The 16399-nt window shown below is 46.0% G+C and overlaps 1 long non-coding RNA gene and 1 pseudogene across 1 annotated transcript in view; both read right to left on the bottom strand.

Moving 5' to 3' along the window:
* Positions 1 to 219: 219 nt before the first annotated feature.
* Positions 220 to 1957, bottom strand: LOC116094218 (annotated as a pseudogene).
* A 1243-nt stretch (positions 1958 to 3200) lies between these two features.
* The window catches only part of LOC116094216, a 15109-nt gene continuing 1910 nt past the window's right edge, over positions 3201 to 16399 (bottom strand). Inside the window, exons 2-3 of the long non-coding RNA XR_004120002.1 lie at positions 9347 to 9440; positions 3201 to 3259 (exon numbers count right to left, since the gene is read on the bottom strand). This is a non-coding gene — a long non-coding RNA (uncharacterized LOC116094216). The remainder of the gene's footprint in view (positions 3260 to 9346; positions 9441 to 16399) is intronic.

Raw genomic sequence — 16399 nt, 5'->3', positions numbered from 1 at the left:
TCTTGATAGCTTTGCCTTTAGAGACAAAAAGAGAGGCAGTGGTAGCATATGCCTTTAATCCCAGCACTTGGGAGGCAAAGACAGGCAGATTTCTGAATTTGAGGCCAGCCTGGTCTACAAAGTGAGTACCATGACAACCAGGGCTATACAGAGAAATGCTGTCTTGAAAAACCAAAAAAAGAGATGCTTATATAAACAAATAATTGCAGAGTTCAAATCTCTGTTTTGGAAAACCAGCTTTTTATTTTTCTAACATAAGCAATGCTCACAGATGTGCAACACTATCCCAAACATAGATAACATTTTCTTTTTTTTTCCCCTGATGAGCTTCTGTAGCTTTTATTTTTGCATGTAAACAACTGCGGGAGTCTTGATGGTGGACACCCTAGAGATTACACTGGGGTTCCAAGGGCTCCAGACATTAGCTGGGAAGTCAGGTGACAGAAACAATGATTCAGACCAATCACATGACTGGTGGTCAGGTGTGGATGTCTAAGGAAGCAGTGACACGGGAGGGGCAAGCACTGGGCCGGCCTTGAGCCACTGGATGACATCAGGGACAGAGGACCTAAGCATCTGGTGTCTCCAGGGATCTCCACTCTATGCTTCACTTGGCCAGAGGGTTCCTGAAGGAGGACCTGCCAGCAAACTTGGATTTGCTGCCCAGCTCTTCCTCGGAGTCTAAGGATCTGATTGTACTTGGCCAGGCGCTCAGATTGGCAACGGGCACCAGTCTTGATCTGCCCAGTGCAGATCCCTACCACCAGGTCATCGATGAAAGTGTCCTCAGTCTCCCCAGATTGGTGGGACACCATGACGTCCCAGCCATTGGACCGGGCCAGCTTATACGCCCGCAGAGACTCGGTCACAGAGGCAATCTGGTTCACTTTGAGCAGGAGGCAGTTGCAAAACTTCTCGCCTGCAGCCTTGGCAATCCACGTAGGGTTGATCACTGTGAGGTCATCGCCCACCACCTGGATGCCTGCACTAGCTGTGAACTTCTGCCAGGCATCCCAGTCATTCTGGTCAAAGGGGTCTTCGATGGACACCACTGGGTAGCCCTGGGTGAAGACTTGTATAGGTCAGCCAGCTGATCAGGCATGATGTACCTGCTGGGGTCATCTGGAGACTTGAAGTCCAGGCCATACTTGCCAGACCTGTAGAACTCGGAGGCAGCCACATCCATGCCGATGACAACCTGGTCAGTGTAGATGGCCTTGACAATTGCAGTCTTGAGCAGCTCCAGTGCTTCCTTGCTCTCCAGGATGTTAGATGTGAATCCACCCTCATCACCCACATTGGTGGCATCCTTCCCGTGCTTCTCCTTGATAACATTCTTCAGGTTGTGGTACACCTCTGCTCTAATGCACATGGCTTCCCGGAAACTGGATGCCCCCACAGGCAGGATCATGAACTCTTGCATGGCCAGCTTGTTGACAGCATGAGAACCGCCGTTGATCACATTGAAAGCTGGGATAGGCAGGATGACTTCAGGGTTGCCCTCCAAGTCAGCAATTTGACGGTAAAGGGATACACCCTTTTCCATGGCACCAGCTTTGCAGACAGCCAGGGATACTCCCAGGATGGCATTTGCACCAAATTTAGACTTATTCTCAATGCCATCCATCTTGATCATGAGCTGGTCAATCTTCTCTTGCTCCACAACATTCACTTTCTTGCTAACCAGAGCAGGTGCAATAGTTTTATTGATGTGCTCAACAGCCTGTGAGACACCCTTCCCCATGAAGCAGGTCTTAACATTGTGTCGGAGTTCTAGGGCCTCATAGATACCATACCAGTGGACGCACCACTTGGGCACTGCAGCTCAGAAGAGACCTTTTTCAGTGTACAGATCCACCTCCACAGTGGGATTCCCACGGGAGTCAAAGATATCTCTGGCATGGCTCTTGAGAATGGACATGGTGAACTTTTGGCAGTCGGATCACTGCGAAGGAAGGAAGGAAAGAGGCATAGATAACATTTTCTATTCTTCACATTTCTCCTCTTCTGGTTAAACTATCTGAGCATCTCACTTCCAAGTGACAGGCTTTGCCCTTCTTGTTCTTGTTCTTGTTCTTGTTGTTCTTGTTGTTCTTATTGTTGTTCTTGTTGTTGTTGTTGTTGTTGTTGTTGTTCTTCTTCTTCTTCTTCTTCTTCTTCTTCTTCTTCTTCTTCTTCTTCTTCTTCTTCTTCTTCTTCTTCTCCTCCTCCTCCTCCTCCTCCTCCTCCTGCTCCTCCTCCTCCTCCTTCTCCTGCTGCTGCTCCTCCTCCTTCTCTTTCTCCTGCTCCTCCTCCTCCTCCTTCTTTAAATCTATATATCCATTCTAGGACATTTCCAAGAATAATTTTTATTTATGTTTGTGTTTGTATTCCTTCCTCATTTCTTAGGCACAGAGTTCCTTACAGCCTGGAGATTGTTTTAAAGGCCTCCAGAATAATAGGACAAAACTTGAGTCTGAACTTGGGGTTCAAGTTTCTTTAAGCTTTTCACTCCAGCACATGACCAGAAATGACTTCTTCCTAAGGAGATGGTAGCAGAAGGCATGCTTCCCTCTTCTATGTCTGTCCCTTGGAATGATTCAGGATCCCCATTATATGCGGCCTGTCAAATTTTGAAGGAAACTTGGTGGCCCACAATGAATTCAGCAAAATTCCAACTCGGGTTCCATCTTGGCTTCTGCATGAGTTACTCTCCCGTTGCTCTGACAAAACACCCTGCCCAAGGCAACTTGCAGAAGAAAGGGATTCTCGGGGCTTACAGTTCCAGAAGGGTGGATGCTCATCACTATTACTGTGGGGAAGCAGCAAGCAGATGTAGCAGCTGCAGCAGCCAGCTCCAAACTCACGTCTCAAACTACAACCATGAAGCAGAGAACCAGGAATGGCATGTGGCTTTCAATTTTCCAAGCTCAGTGACACACTTCCCCTCTCAAAACCACCCAAACAGCACCACCAACTGGGGTATTCAAATATTTGCTCCTGTGGGGGACATTCTCCTTCAAACCACCACAGCCCTTAGCATGCTTCTTTACTGGAAAGCAAGTGCCATGCTGGGAGGATAAAGTTTGTTTGATTTCCCAGGCTTTGCTTACAACTAGGACCTTGGATGCAATTTAGGCTCTGCCACTTGCATGCATGGACAAGATTTTAGTATAAGTAGTGAGGTACGGGGCTATCTTCTTGCTCTACCGACTGTTGTTGCGGGGAATCAGGTCAAGAGCTCAGAGTGTGTCCTGCAGCTGTATTGGTCCCTTGGTTCCTGGAGATAAGAGGCAGCAGAGGGAAAGGCAGCTGAGGATGCAGACCCTTGCTTAGTTGGCATGGCAGTGTGTGCCTGAACTCAGTAGCTCCTGTTTTGTCTGTCTCGGGGTATAGTCTACTAACTCATCTCCTGTATTGAATTCTCTTCTTAAAATAACCCATTTTATGCATTGGGCCCTGACTTATATGGTGTCATAAGCAATGAGGAAACCTTACCTTAACTTAATTTAGACGCAGAACCTGAGAGCCTAGTGGCACCAGGAATGAGTGATAAAGTAGAAGATGTGCCAGGACCAGGGAGGGGTGTCTGTTAAGACTGGATTATGGGGAGAACTTAGAAAGGCTTCATGAATTTGGGCAAGATTGTGTTCTTTAAAGTATATATTGAAATGAAATGTAGAAATTCCTAGTTCTTACTCTTGGAATTGAAAACAAGGGTGGGCTCAGACTACCAGATAGGTATGAAGAGAAAGGGTGATTGTTGATATGTTAATGTGATGGGATCCAGGATCACCTAGGAGACAAACCTCTGGGCAATGTTTGTTGCAGGAACTTCTAGAATGAGGTAATTGAGGTGGAAAAACCCCACCCTAATTATGGGAGGAGTCATTCCATGTACTGTGGTCCCTAGGTGCATTAGAAGGAGAAAGCAGGCATATATCTCCCTCTGCTCCCAACTGAAGATGCAGTGCGACTGTCTGCCTCAAGCTGTCTGCCATGCCTTTCCCAGAATCATGGACTGTACCTTCAGACTATGAGCCAAGACAAACCCTTCCTGCCTTCCATAAGTTACTTTTGTCAGATACTTTGTCACAGCAAGGAGGAAAGCAACCAATACAGGAAGTAAGCATTGTTTACTAAGAGTCTATCTCATTCTGTAAATGAGAAGGCGAAAGGGTGAAAAGGGAGGCTAAGGCTGTGAAGAAGTTTGGAGTCACGGGAAACTGACTCTTCCGCATTCTGTCAGGGATGACATCCGCGCTGGGAAGCCTAATTTCCCCGTTGTATCACAGCAAGTTATTTGAGTAAGTATTACACAGCATGTTTTGTTTCTGGAGCCTGCTGGTGCAATAACTAACCATGGCTGTCGCCTTGACACATCTGGGAATAGGGAGCCACATTGGAGAAAGGCCTCCATCAGACTGACCTATGGATGTGCAATTGATGTGGGAGGACCACTGGCTGTGGTTGGTACTCTTTCTATGCAGGTGGACCCGGGGTTGAATGAGAAAGGTAGCAGAGCAAAAGCTAAGGAGTAAGCCGGTGATGCTGCCTGCCTCTGCCCCTGCTGGAGTTCCTGTTCTGACATGCCTGGATAATGGGCTGTGGCTGGGATAGGCAAGCCAAATAAGCTCTTTCTCTTCTAAGCTGGTTTTGGTCATAGTGTTTATCACAGTAACAGACAGCAAACTAGAACAACTGAAAACTCACATCTGTTGTTCAGGGTAACTTCTGCTTCACAGTACCTAAAAATTATACAATGTCGTCATAACTATCTGGCAAAAGAAACAGATTGGAGGGATGGAAAGGGGGACAGTTAAAGTTCATGGAAAAGCTGAAAGTGAGACAGTGTAATATTTTGTTGGACACTAAATCAAGAACCGAACAAGAGTAGCCCAACCCCAGACCACTAGGAGAAGGGCACAGTAGCCTTGGATGACCTGGAGACATCTGCCATCACTCTCCAGGACTGATCATTGCAGCCTGCTCTGTCAAACCTACTTGACCTGACTATGTTTTTGTCAACGTGACACAGGCTAGAGTCATCTGAGAACCACAATGGAGAAAAGGCCTCCATGAGACAGACTGACCTTTAGGTAAACCTCTGGGGCATTTTCTTAATTAGTGATTGATGTGGGAGGGCACCAGTCCATTGGGAGTGGTGCCGTCTCTGGGCAGGGAGAGCCAGGATGTATAAGAAAGCAGGCTCATGGTCCTGGTGGTTCATGCCTTTGATTCCAGCACGTGGCAGAGGCAGGGGACCCCTATGAATTCATGGCCAACCTAGTCTATGCAGCAAATTCTAGGCCTGCCAGAGTTACATGAGGAGATCCTATAGGAAGAAAGGAATGAAGGAAGAGATGGAAGAAGAGAGGGAAGAAGGGAGGGAAGAAGAGAGAGGAAGCCAACTGAGTCAGCTGTGGCAAGCAACCCAATAAGCAGGTGCTCCATGGCCTCTGCCTCAGTTTCTGCACCGAGTTCCTGCCCTGACTTCCCTGGATGACCTAAGACAAAATAAACCCTTTCCTCTCCAAGTTGTTTTTAGTCATGGTGTTTCAACACAGCAGTAGAAGTCCTGACTAATATACTACTCCCGGGATGAAATGCCAGGTTCTGTCTGTTTTCCTAAGCTCCAGTTCGTCCTGCTTGGTACGGTGTGGTTTGTTTCAGAGAGCCAAGACCTGCCTCAGGCTTCCTGACTCATGAGTCAAGACTTGGAAGAGTCTGGTTCCAGGTTCCTACACACTGGCAAGTGGAAAAGACACGTGGGACAAAGTCCAGAGGCCAGGTCACCTCCAAGTGTTCCTCCCAAAGGAACTGGGAATGTGTTTGGTTCTCTCTGTGCTGGTGTATGGAATCACATGCTAAGGAGGGCTCACAGCCCTCGGTGACCAGGCACACTGCAGTTATGTAACTGGCTTCAACTCTTCAGATTCTAGTCCCCAAGTGTCAAAGCCAGTGTCTACCCACGAATATTCAGACAACCTGGTAGCATCGATACCTTGTAAACCCAGGACTCCAATAAATAAAAGGCCACAGACCAAAAAGAATATTCTGGAGGCTCTGAGCTCATCTCCCCTGGGTATTCCTAAAGTCAAATCCTCAGGAGGAGGAGACTATTGTAAAGATGCCCTTCCTGGTCGCAGGTCCGTGTAACCCTCCTGGTTTGAGACCTGCCTCTGATAGCCACACCTCTCTGCCCATCTCCTGCTATTCGCCAGGCCTCCAACCTGGTTCCAGTTACATTCGAAAGCTCCACCCCCACAGAGAAACAAGGAAGTCGCTGATTGGACTGTCATGCTGACGTATTTGGGGGGAGTGGTTTTTGCCCCAGGTAATATACCTGTTGCGGGAGCAAAGGAGTTTTATTAAAAAGAACCAAGATGGCTGAACAGTAAAGTCTCCTGTCTAATTTTTACCCTTCCACGTGGGTAGGTATATGATGGCTATCCTATCTTATCCTATCTCATCCTATCTCTTTTATCTCTATCTAGCCCTTTATTACTCCATTTCCAAAATAACCCTTTCTTTAACGTTGGTGCTGGTAGCCAACAGGTCCGAGCAGTGAAGTTCCTGTCCATAGTCTCAGTGGTGTCTTTGTAAGCATAGGTGTCCAGTCAGAGCCCTGTTCCCAGCCTAAGGACTAAGCTGTGACTCCTGAAGGCTCCTGGTGGCCTAGGAGATGAACTCCAGGTTCCTTGACTGTCAGGGGGCCCTTCTCCTGTACTTAGCAACCGGCATCGCTTGTGAAGCTCGCCTAGCTCTCCTCGCTTGTAAAGCTCGCCTAGCTCTCCTCGCTTGTGAAGCTCACCCAGCTCTCCTCGCTTGTGAAGCTCGCCTAGCTCTCCTCGCTTGTGAAGCTCACCCAGCTCTCCTCGCTTGTGAAGCTCGCCCAGCTCTCCCCGCTCTCCTCTCTGCCTTTGGCCTGGCCTTCCTGTCTAGAACACGAGCCTCTTCCCTCCTTGCCTTAGCCTAGTCACCCTCTACTCCTTCCAGACAGTCTGCTCATCACCTCAGAAGGTCTGCAGCCCCCTCCTCACCCCTCACCGACAGCTTAGGGCCCTTCTCTACCCATTCTAGCTGTCTGCTCGCTTATTGGCTTTACTCTTAGAATATTCTTGATGATAACAGAAGTGTCACCTTCTCCTTTCCTGAATACCTAGCACAGTTTCTGCCGCAGACTTGGTGCCTGACACGTGCTTAGCCCATGAATAAAAGAATGTAAATTGACAAACCTGTGACCAGATGTGGGAATGAACCAGACTTGACTGGACTTGTCTTGCCAGCTTCCTGACAATTTGTCTTCTTGCACATGCACTCAGAGGCACAGGCTCCAGGGTGCTTCTTACTTAGGCCTGGTGTTTGGGAGCATGAGCTCAGGCCAGTTTTTTGGTCCCTCCTGGTTTTGTCAGAGCAAAGTGGGAACCACAGGCAATGGGCTCTTGTCTGTGTGAAGTGAGGGGAGGCCTATTACTGCTCAGCCCAGAACAGGCCACATGCAAAGTGTTTTTTGTTACTCTAAACCAGCTTTGTCCTCTGTGCTGGCTAGCCTTCCATCTGGTCCAACCCAAAACCCCCATTGCCATAACTTTCCTGAGCTTCCAAGTTTCATATTCAACTGAGACCAAAGCTCCCTCTTGTGAGATGGGGCTCTGGTGGGGGACTATGGATGCCAGGCTCTAGGAACTAATTGTCACCATGTCTACTGAATCAGTCCCCCAGAACTCACTCTATACTTCTCACTGCTAGTAGATGTCAAGTCATAGGGACAGGATCCTAAACCATTGCATCCATTGCATCCATTGCCTTTCCCACTGCCTCTTCCCTGGCCATGCTGGTCTGGCTTGTTCCCAAACCTGTTCATTATCCTCATGGGGTCAGTGTGAAGGCCTGGATCATCATCAGGTGATCAACACTGTCAGTTCCCTTCTTAGAGGCTATTTCTAGTCTGCCATTGTTTACAATGACATCTGAATCCTAAATGCAGCGTTGGAGGGCCAGGATGCTCAGGACTTCACTTGCTCTGAGCTTTGCCAGCTTCGAGCCTGTCTTACACCATTCCTTTCAATGAGAGTGCCTTGTTCTTCCTTTGCCTGTTGAAACCTGTCCACAGAGGCCCAACACAGATAAAAATCCCCATGAATTATTTCCTGAGTCATTTAGCAGTAATTATTCACCTTTTCTCTTGCACTTCCCCGAGGTTTAATGTATTCATCCATTCTACCTCCTTCTGTCCTATGCTTGTGTTAGCAACTGCTGTTGTCAGAGACATCTCACCTCCTTCTAACTAGAAAACAACCCCACAGTGTAAACATTGAATGGATCGCCAAATGGAGAGGTGGTGGGAGCGGCAAAGGAAGATATGTGGGTGGGGTCGGGCCAAGCCTACAAGATGGAGCTGCACGGAAAGCTGTCAGGGAAGAATTATACCACAATAGAAATTGCCAGAGTCAAGACCAAGTTAGGCTTCTAAAGGCCAGAGATTTATCACAGCTGGTTCTAGAAGCTTCTAAAGGTGGCTGATCTTCAGACTTTATTTAGAATGGAGGATGAGCTGAGATTCCCTGGTTCTGTGGCTTTAGGCACCACACGGACATAAGAAGGTGAAAATCTTTTTACACGGGTGCCTCCGCCCTGCTCTCGCTTGTAGCTCAGGCTCCACACCTCTTACTAGTCCTAAATCCAGTGAGAAGGAAGGCTAGAGACAGAGACCTCCAACTGTAACCATCTACCTGGTATCAGAAGCTCTGAGAGTAGTCTAACCCTATGCCTGTGAAAGACAAAAGAGAGTGACTTGGGCAGAAAGAAAGCTCATCCCTCAGTTCACATCGTGTCGCAGCTTGTCTTGGTTAGGGTTAGTGTTGCTGTGATGAAACACCATGGCCAAAAGCAAGTGGGAGGAAAAGTCATTTGATTTACACCCCCACAGCACTGTTCAGCACCAAAGGAAGCCAGGACATGAACTCACACAGGGCAGGAACCTGGAGGCAGGAGCTGAGGCAGAGGCTATGGAGGAATGCTGTGTACTGGCTTGCTCCTCATGGCTTGCTCAGCCTGTTTTCTTATAGCACCTAGCCCAGGGATGGTGTCACCCAGGTTGGGCTGGGCCCTCCCCCATTAATCATTAATTTTAAAAAAATGCTGACAGCTGGAGCTTATGGAGGCATTTTCTCAGTCAAGGTTCCCTCCTTTCAGGTAACTCTAACTTGTGTCAAGTTGACATCAAACCAGGCAGCACACAGCCCCGCCTCTGACACAGGACTGGCCACTTGCCCTTTACTCCCCCTGGGTCTTTCTCTCAATTGTTCTCATTTATGTGTTTCCTCCTCGCCTCTGTCTCCCTTCCTCCCCATATGTGAGTCACCTTAGTTCACCTCGTCTTCCATAACTGTCTCAATTCTTCCCAGATCGATAGCTTCCTTCTTCCAAGCTAATGTTTCTAAACATAATCCATTTTCCTGGGGAAAAAAAAAAAATCATGTGGTCATCCCCAGTGACAAATGGCAAGAAAGTCAAATCAGTTGTTTTCCAACTCACATAGCTCAAGAATAAAGCCCTTAAGACTGAAGCGCCCTGTGCAGAAGGGTCTGTGTTCAGCCAGCAGCCCAGAGCACAAACATGTGCTCGTATGTCTTAGTAGTTCAGCCTTGAACAACCTCTGGGGGGAAACAGTGGCTTTCCCTATTCAGCCTTGGGTGGACAAGCTTCCTGAACACCTGAGATGCTCCAAGGCTCAGTGGGATGTGGCTGAGAGGAAGCTGGTGGCCTGCATAGTTTGTCTGTATGTAAGGGGTTGGGGGAAGGCTGGTCTTCAGCTTTTTTTATTTACACTCCATACTCATCTATGGGGAGTACATAAAGAACAGATAAAGGCCTTAATAGATGTGCATTGGCTGAGCCATACACAGCCATGTCAGGGAACCCCTAGAGTGGAGTGATGCTTAGAGGAATGGCAAAGCTTTCCTCTGGTTCATACGCAAATGTGCAGGTACCCACAAAAGCCTGAGGTGACAGATCTCCTGGAGCTGGAGTTACAAGTGGTTAGGAACTCAAGTCCACTCCAAGAGCAATATGTGCTCTTAATGTCTGGGCTGTCTCTCCAATCCCCATAATTGTTTTAAACATTCCTCTTGGGGCTTAAGAACAAAATGGAAAAGAAACCCAACATCTAATTGAGTAAATCATTCCCAACATCTAATTGAGTAAATCGCTCCCAACTGTCACATAGTCCTCCAGGCAGGAGCCATGCCCTACAAATTGGTTTGCAACTGCCCATCTTCGTTGTTTAGGAGAAAGATCTCCAAAACAGGTTTGATTAGGAAAGTCTTGGCCTAACGCCTAATTTTTTTTTTAATTTTTTTTTCTGAGTTAGGGTTTCATGTAGCCCAAGCTGGCCACAAAATAACATTGTAGCAGAAAATGGCTTCAAACTCTGATCCTCCTGGAATTACAGGTATGTGCCACCAAGCCTGGTTTACTCGGGGCACATTCTCTACTCACCATTTACATCCCCAGCCCTAAGGATTATTGACCGGACTACTTTCCCTTTCATAAGGCAATACGTTAAATTGGTCTGTTTTCTATCACTACAAAGAAATACCCAAGGCTGGCTGAGAGACTATAAAGAGGTATATTTAACTAGCATTTCTGGAGGTTCAAAGGCATGGTACCACACAGCAAGAGAAAAGATCACACGGCAGGACAGGAAGCTGAGACGAGGGCAGGGTTCTTTCTATACGTCTAAATCGAGGTCTCAGGGGACCTGTCTTGACTCCTTCTGAGGCAACACCCCTAGTAGCCCAATCAACTCTCACTAGACTCTACCCCCTCATTGTTCTACTGCTTCCTGCACAGAGGGCCAGCTGGGCACACACCCAACCCATAAATTAACCAAGTCACAACACAATCCAAGTGATTGGTCTGGGTTATCAATTTGACTGGGTTTAGCACCACCTAGAAGATACAATTTCTTGACAGGTCTGTAGGGGCTTTTCCAGAGCTTTAATGGAAACAGGGGGGACCCACCCTCAGTGTGAGCTTCACCTTCCTACAGACTGCCCAGATAAAAAGGGCCAGAGGAGACAGCAGTTTGCCTGCATCTGTCTGCCCTTGTCTCTTCTGAGCAAGCACACGTGAGGTCAGTTCAGGCCATGCTGGAGCTCCTGGAGCTTTTCTGTGTAGATTCAACATTAGTGGTTCTCTAGGGAGCCTTTGGGCTTTCATTGCTGAATCGGGATTGCTGGGGTATCCAGCTTCCTGGACTGAGCAGATCCAGGCTCTCGGCCTCTCCAGATTGCAGAAGATCATTGGCCTACCCTATTGTACAAGGCAATCTAACAAGCTGTATATGAATGTGTTTATGACACATACACACACACACACACACACACACACACACACACATGATTTATATGTAGTGATGCATCTGTATATGATGGATGTGATGTCTGTGGTATATACGCGTATGTCTATGTTTATGTCTGTCTATGTCTATGTGTGCTGCTCCAAATCTACTTCCCCCTCTGGGTCGTGAGGCACGTTACACACCACACTGGACTGCAGGGAAGGCAGCTTAACCAGGTGTGGGTTAGTGCAGTTCAGGATCTCTGTCTGCCATGAGTGTACAGTCAATGGACTCACCTGGAAAAGCTTCAGAGAACTGGTTCAGTTTATTGGAAAGGAGGGGTATTTAGGCCTCCGGTGAGGTGGCCGTGGTCTCTGGGGCAAAGTTTGTGTGGCTGTGTACATTGGGCAGGGCAGGGGTGTTAGAAGATAATTCATCTACAAAACCAGTGACTGTAGAGTCCTGGGGGAATAAACCTTATAAGGTCAAACAATGAGTGAAGCCTAATTAATGTCAGGGCAATAAATTCCTGCAAGGGGTTGATGGTGGGGGTCTGGCTTTATGGTACTGGGGTGGGAGCAGGGAGGTAGCCAACTCCTGCCATCATCTTCATGGTTGAGTGGGGTTGAAGCTCCCCTGACCCTTCTTTTGTAACCCTGGGCCTATTACAATCCTAGTTGTGTGTATATGATTTCTTCTAGAGAACTACACCTAATACAATAAAACTGTTTTTTTTTTAATTTATGATACATTAGAATTATTTCTTTGTTGGTGAAATATGTAATTAAGATATTCAACTGAACAGGCATTTGTGAGATACATGAGCTCTTCATGTGTCTGCTGTCTAAAAGGTGGCTGCTTTGTATTCTTTCTGTTCTTATTCTTTTTATTCTGGCAGAGGTTCCTTCTATGTCTTTAAGTTACAGCATTTTGATCGGCATCATGTGTGTACTGGGTGCCTGAAGAGGCCAGAGGAGGGCATTGGATCCCTTGGCACTGAAGTCACACATGCTGGTCAGCCATCGTGTGGGTGCAAGGGATGGTACCTGGATTTTCTGCAAGAAGTCTGAACTGCTGAGCTGTCTCTCCAGCCCGTTTCTCCAGTTTTAACATATAAACCATACTTTCTTGGTTTGTCAACACCTCTAAAGTGAGGTTATTAAAGCCCTAGCCTTCTCCCTACCTCATCCAGGCTTCTGTCCTCCCTCACCTATAATAACTGTGATTTCCTTCTATATTACCAAAATTTGAAAATAATTGTTTTGTAACCGTTATTAATACTTCTATTTGGCTATAGATTTTATGCCAAGAGCTAAAAAATAGATTTGACATGTAATATAGACTTGGATAAATGAAAAAAAATATAATCGACTAGGAAGATACAACATCTTTTTTCCCAAATTTATAAACTTAATATAGTGTAATAAATATAGCGACAAGAATTTTAATTATTTGTATTTTAACTCTTACTTTAGTTTATGTGTATAAGTGTTATCCTGCATGTAAGCCTGTGTGCCATGTTCATGCATGATGCTCCAGGAAGCCATAGAGGGCTATCTCTTCAGTCCCAGCAAGATTTCTACCCCACCCCATTCCTAATATAGACAAGTTAGTCATGAATTCCATTTGAATGGGGAAAGATTATGGGGCTAGAGAGATGTCTCAGTGGTTAAGGGCAGTGGCTGCTCTCTTCCAGAAGACGTAGGTTCAATTCCAAGCACATACATAGTGGCTCACAGCTACTTGCAGCACCAGTACTCAGGCAACCAAGACCCTTTTCTGTCATGTATGTAGGCAACCCCCTCTTCCCTCTTGCGGGAAATATTTAAAAAAGAGATCACCCTGCAAACTCTCCTGGCCTGCTCTAGTGCCAGCAATACTGGCCGGCCACATCACTATGCCCTGGCGGGCTCCTGCTATTTTCTCCCAGCTAGCAAGATCATCTTGCTTACATGCAGCGCTCCACACACCCTACAATCAGTCATCTAGCGCCTCGTTCCCTGGTAGAAACATGACTCTTAAGGCTTAACTATCCAATCAGGTTTATATATCAATAAGATCACAATTTACAAGATGTCAATACAATAATTTCAGAGCCAAATGAAAAAAATAATGCTTTAACCCAATTATTCTAACCTTGTGAAAACCCTAGTTCCTTGTGGCTGTTTAAAACCATGCAGGGTCTGGATTATCTTCCTGTTCCTCTGCCTCCATGATGATTTCTCCCGCATCTCCTCTGACCTCTGACTTCCTCACTCCTAAACTTCTACCTCTGCCTCTCTACTCCTGTCCAATCACAGACCTGTCACTGTCCTAATGTGATTGGACAGAGAAAATGCTGCAATACTCCCCATCACTCTCTCTCTTTTTCTCTCTTTCTCTCTCTCTCTCTCTCTCTCTCTCTCTCTCTCTCTCTCTCTCTCTCTCTCTCTCTCTCTCTCTCTCTCAAAAAGCTGGAGAGAAACAGGGCTGGGTGAGAGCTGAAACCAGAAGTCATACGCTTACCCACACACTGTGATATGTCACCTTTCTCAGGGACCCAGCCAAACCTCACTGAGCCCTGCCCAGTGTTGAACTCCAAAACTTTCAATACACCTTCTTGTCGTCGTAAGTAGCCTATCCTAGACATTGCACTATAGTAACATGAAGCTGACTAACACAGCACTGCCCTGGAGGACTCTCTGCTCATGGGCAAGCCCATCCTCAACAGCTCTTCTTTCAGGACACCTGTATGAAAAACCTGACTTCTAGGAATCTGCCTACCAGAAATGCCGAACCTCATGCATGGTGGCTCATGCATGCAATTCCTGGGTTTGAGTGGTAGAAGCAGGAGAATTTAAAGTCAACCCGAATTAGAGAATGAGTTCCAGGCCAGCCTGAGCTCCTATGTATAACCCTGTCTCAAAAACAGTTTATACTAAGCTGTCATCTATCAAGTGTGCAATGGTATTGTGTCTAAGTGAGGAATTTTATACCCTAATTAGAAAGCTGATTGAAGGGCTAAAGAGAAGTCTCCATGTTTAAAGCACTTTGTTGCTTAGTTCAGTTCCCAACACCTATATTGAGTGGTTCGCAGCCATCTGTTACTCCAATATCAGGGTGTCCAAGCTTCTCCTTTGGCCTCTGTGGATATCTGCATGCATGCAGTGCATATAAGGTCATACGAGAATGCACCTCCCCCACTTCTGTAATTGCTAATAGTTGTGGACACACAATGGTGCTGGTGGAGAATGGCAAAGATAAATTTGCTCAACACAGAGCCTCTACAATTCTTCAACCTGGAAAACTCCATACATGTGAAATGGAATAAAGAAAATGGTATCTCTTTGTAGTCATATATATACTCGTATAGACTTGTTTATACACTCACAAAAGGAAACGTCAAGACAGACTTCTTTAGGGAAAGTCAGGAAATACAGTGGGAGAGGGATGGAAATACAGGAGGCAAAGTCTTTCCCTGTATACATAAAGTGTTTGAACCGTGCAAATAACCTCCACAATTCCAAAGCAAGATCAAATTTACAAAAGCAACTATGAAAGACTGAAAGCAAACTGAAAGAAATTATTATAACTATAAATCCAGTTGGTGGCCTTGCTACTCAGGGAGACGCTGTTTTAAGTAAGTTTTAAGATGCAATAAATAAGGCTGTGTGTCCCCAGCGTCACATGCTCTGAGACACAATAGACCATTATAGCCATGGCATAGAGAACTGGTGTATTATTATAGGGGAAAACAGCAAAAATATAAAGTAGTAAAGAAGTGATCAGTCTTGAATTTGACTCAGAAGGAACTACCTTTCCTGGAGCCAAACAAGCAAACAAAAGTGTCTTCTGGTTCTTCAGATGAAAAGGGAGTAGTTATGGAGCCAAGTCAGAAATCAGGAGACTGGCTTAGCTGCAGTGGCCAAGCCAGCAATAGCAGAGCAGATCCTTGCCTGTGCTGTGGTCCTCGGGCACCACTGTATTGGCAGGAACTGAGCACTCGAGAGAAATGGCTAATTTTAGAACTGGAGAAGAGAATGTTCAAGACGGTCTGAGGACAGCTTGTCAAATCAGAAGGAAGAATAGTTGAAAACACTACACGAGTCATGTCAAAGGGACCCTGAAGCCAACCTGTGAAGGACAGGAAACAGTGAGCACCAGGGAAATGATAACAGCAATGAGTGGAAACTATCAATGGCTTTGAATCTTGGGTTTTATGAACTTTTAAAGGTCTCTTCGGTCTCTTGACCCTGTTATTTTGGGTCTGCTGCAGCTGAGCACACCTAAGGAAGCCTGTTCACCTCCTGGCAGGGGGAAGCAAAGAGAGGAGGCTTCCAATGCTCCTTTAAAGTGAAGCCTCCAGCAACCTAAATTCCACCACAAGCCCAGTCCCCTGAGAGTTCCATTGTCGCCAACACTGCCACAGCTGGAGAGCTCTGCCTCCCATACAAGGTTCTTTGAAAAATACATAAGATCTAAGCTACAGTATGTACCAACTCACATGTAGAGTTTACTCATGCCAATTTATTTAAGTATGGATAATGATAGAAAAATTTGATGTATTTCCAAATGCCACAGGAAATGGAAAGAAGTGCGAAATACAACTCATAGTGAGATGGAGCTTGGAGGACGGTAGACAGGTAGGTAGTTCACTGCAATGTGTGATGCCTCTGTGGGGGTCCCAAGGGTTTTTTGTGTGCTTATTTTGTTTTTATAAAAGTGAAAAACAAACAACAAACAGCACTAATATTTTATGACTATGCAAATATTACAGCAAAGTTAAGTAATACATTTATTTGTTCTAGTCTGGACCTCTCAAAGAAAATCTTTCCCTTTTTATTGCTTTATTTCTTTATTTCTTTCTGGCATTTTGTTTTGTTTTTGTTTTTTTTGAGTTGAGGTCTTTTTCTAAGTTTGATTTTCTTCAAGTCCTACAATTTCTTGTTTGTATTTGTACTGGCTGCTTCATATCTTAACTTTGACATTTTGGTGAAGCTTTGTATTTTCTAATGACTTGGTGTGTGTGTGTCCATGTATGTGATGTGTGTATTGCCAGGTAAGCTTTGGTTTTTTTTCTTCCTCCTCCTCTTC

This window comes from Mastomys coucha, unplaced genomic scaffold (genome assembly GCF_008632895.1).
Source record: "Mastomys coucha isolate ucsf_1 unplaced genomic scaffold, UCSF_Mcou_1 pScaffold16, whole genome shotgun sequence".
Classification (NCBI taxonomy): domain Eukaryota; kingdom Metazoa; phylum Chordata; class Mammalia; order Rodentia; family Muridae; genus Mastomys; species Mastomys coucha.
The sequence above is the reverse complement of the archived record's forward strand: the minus strand, read 5'-3'. Positions and strand labels throughout refer to the sequence as shown.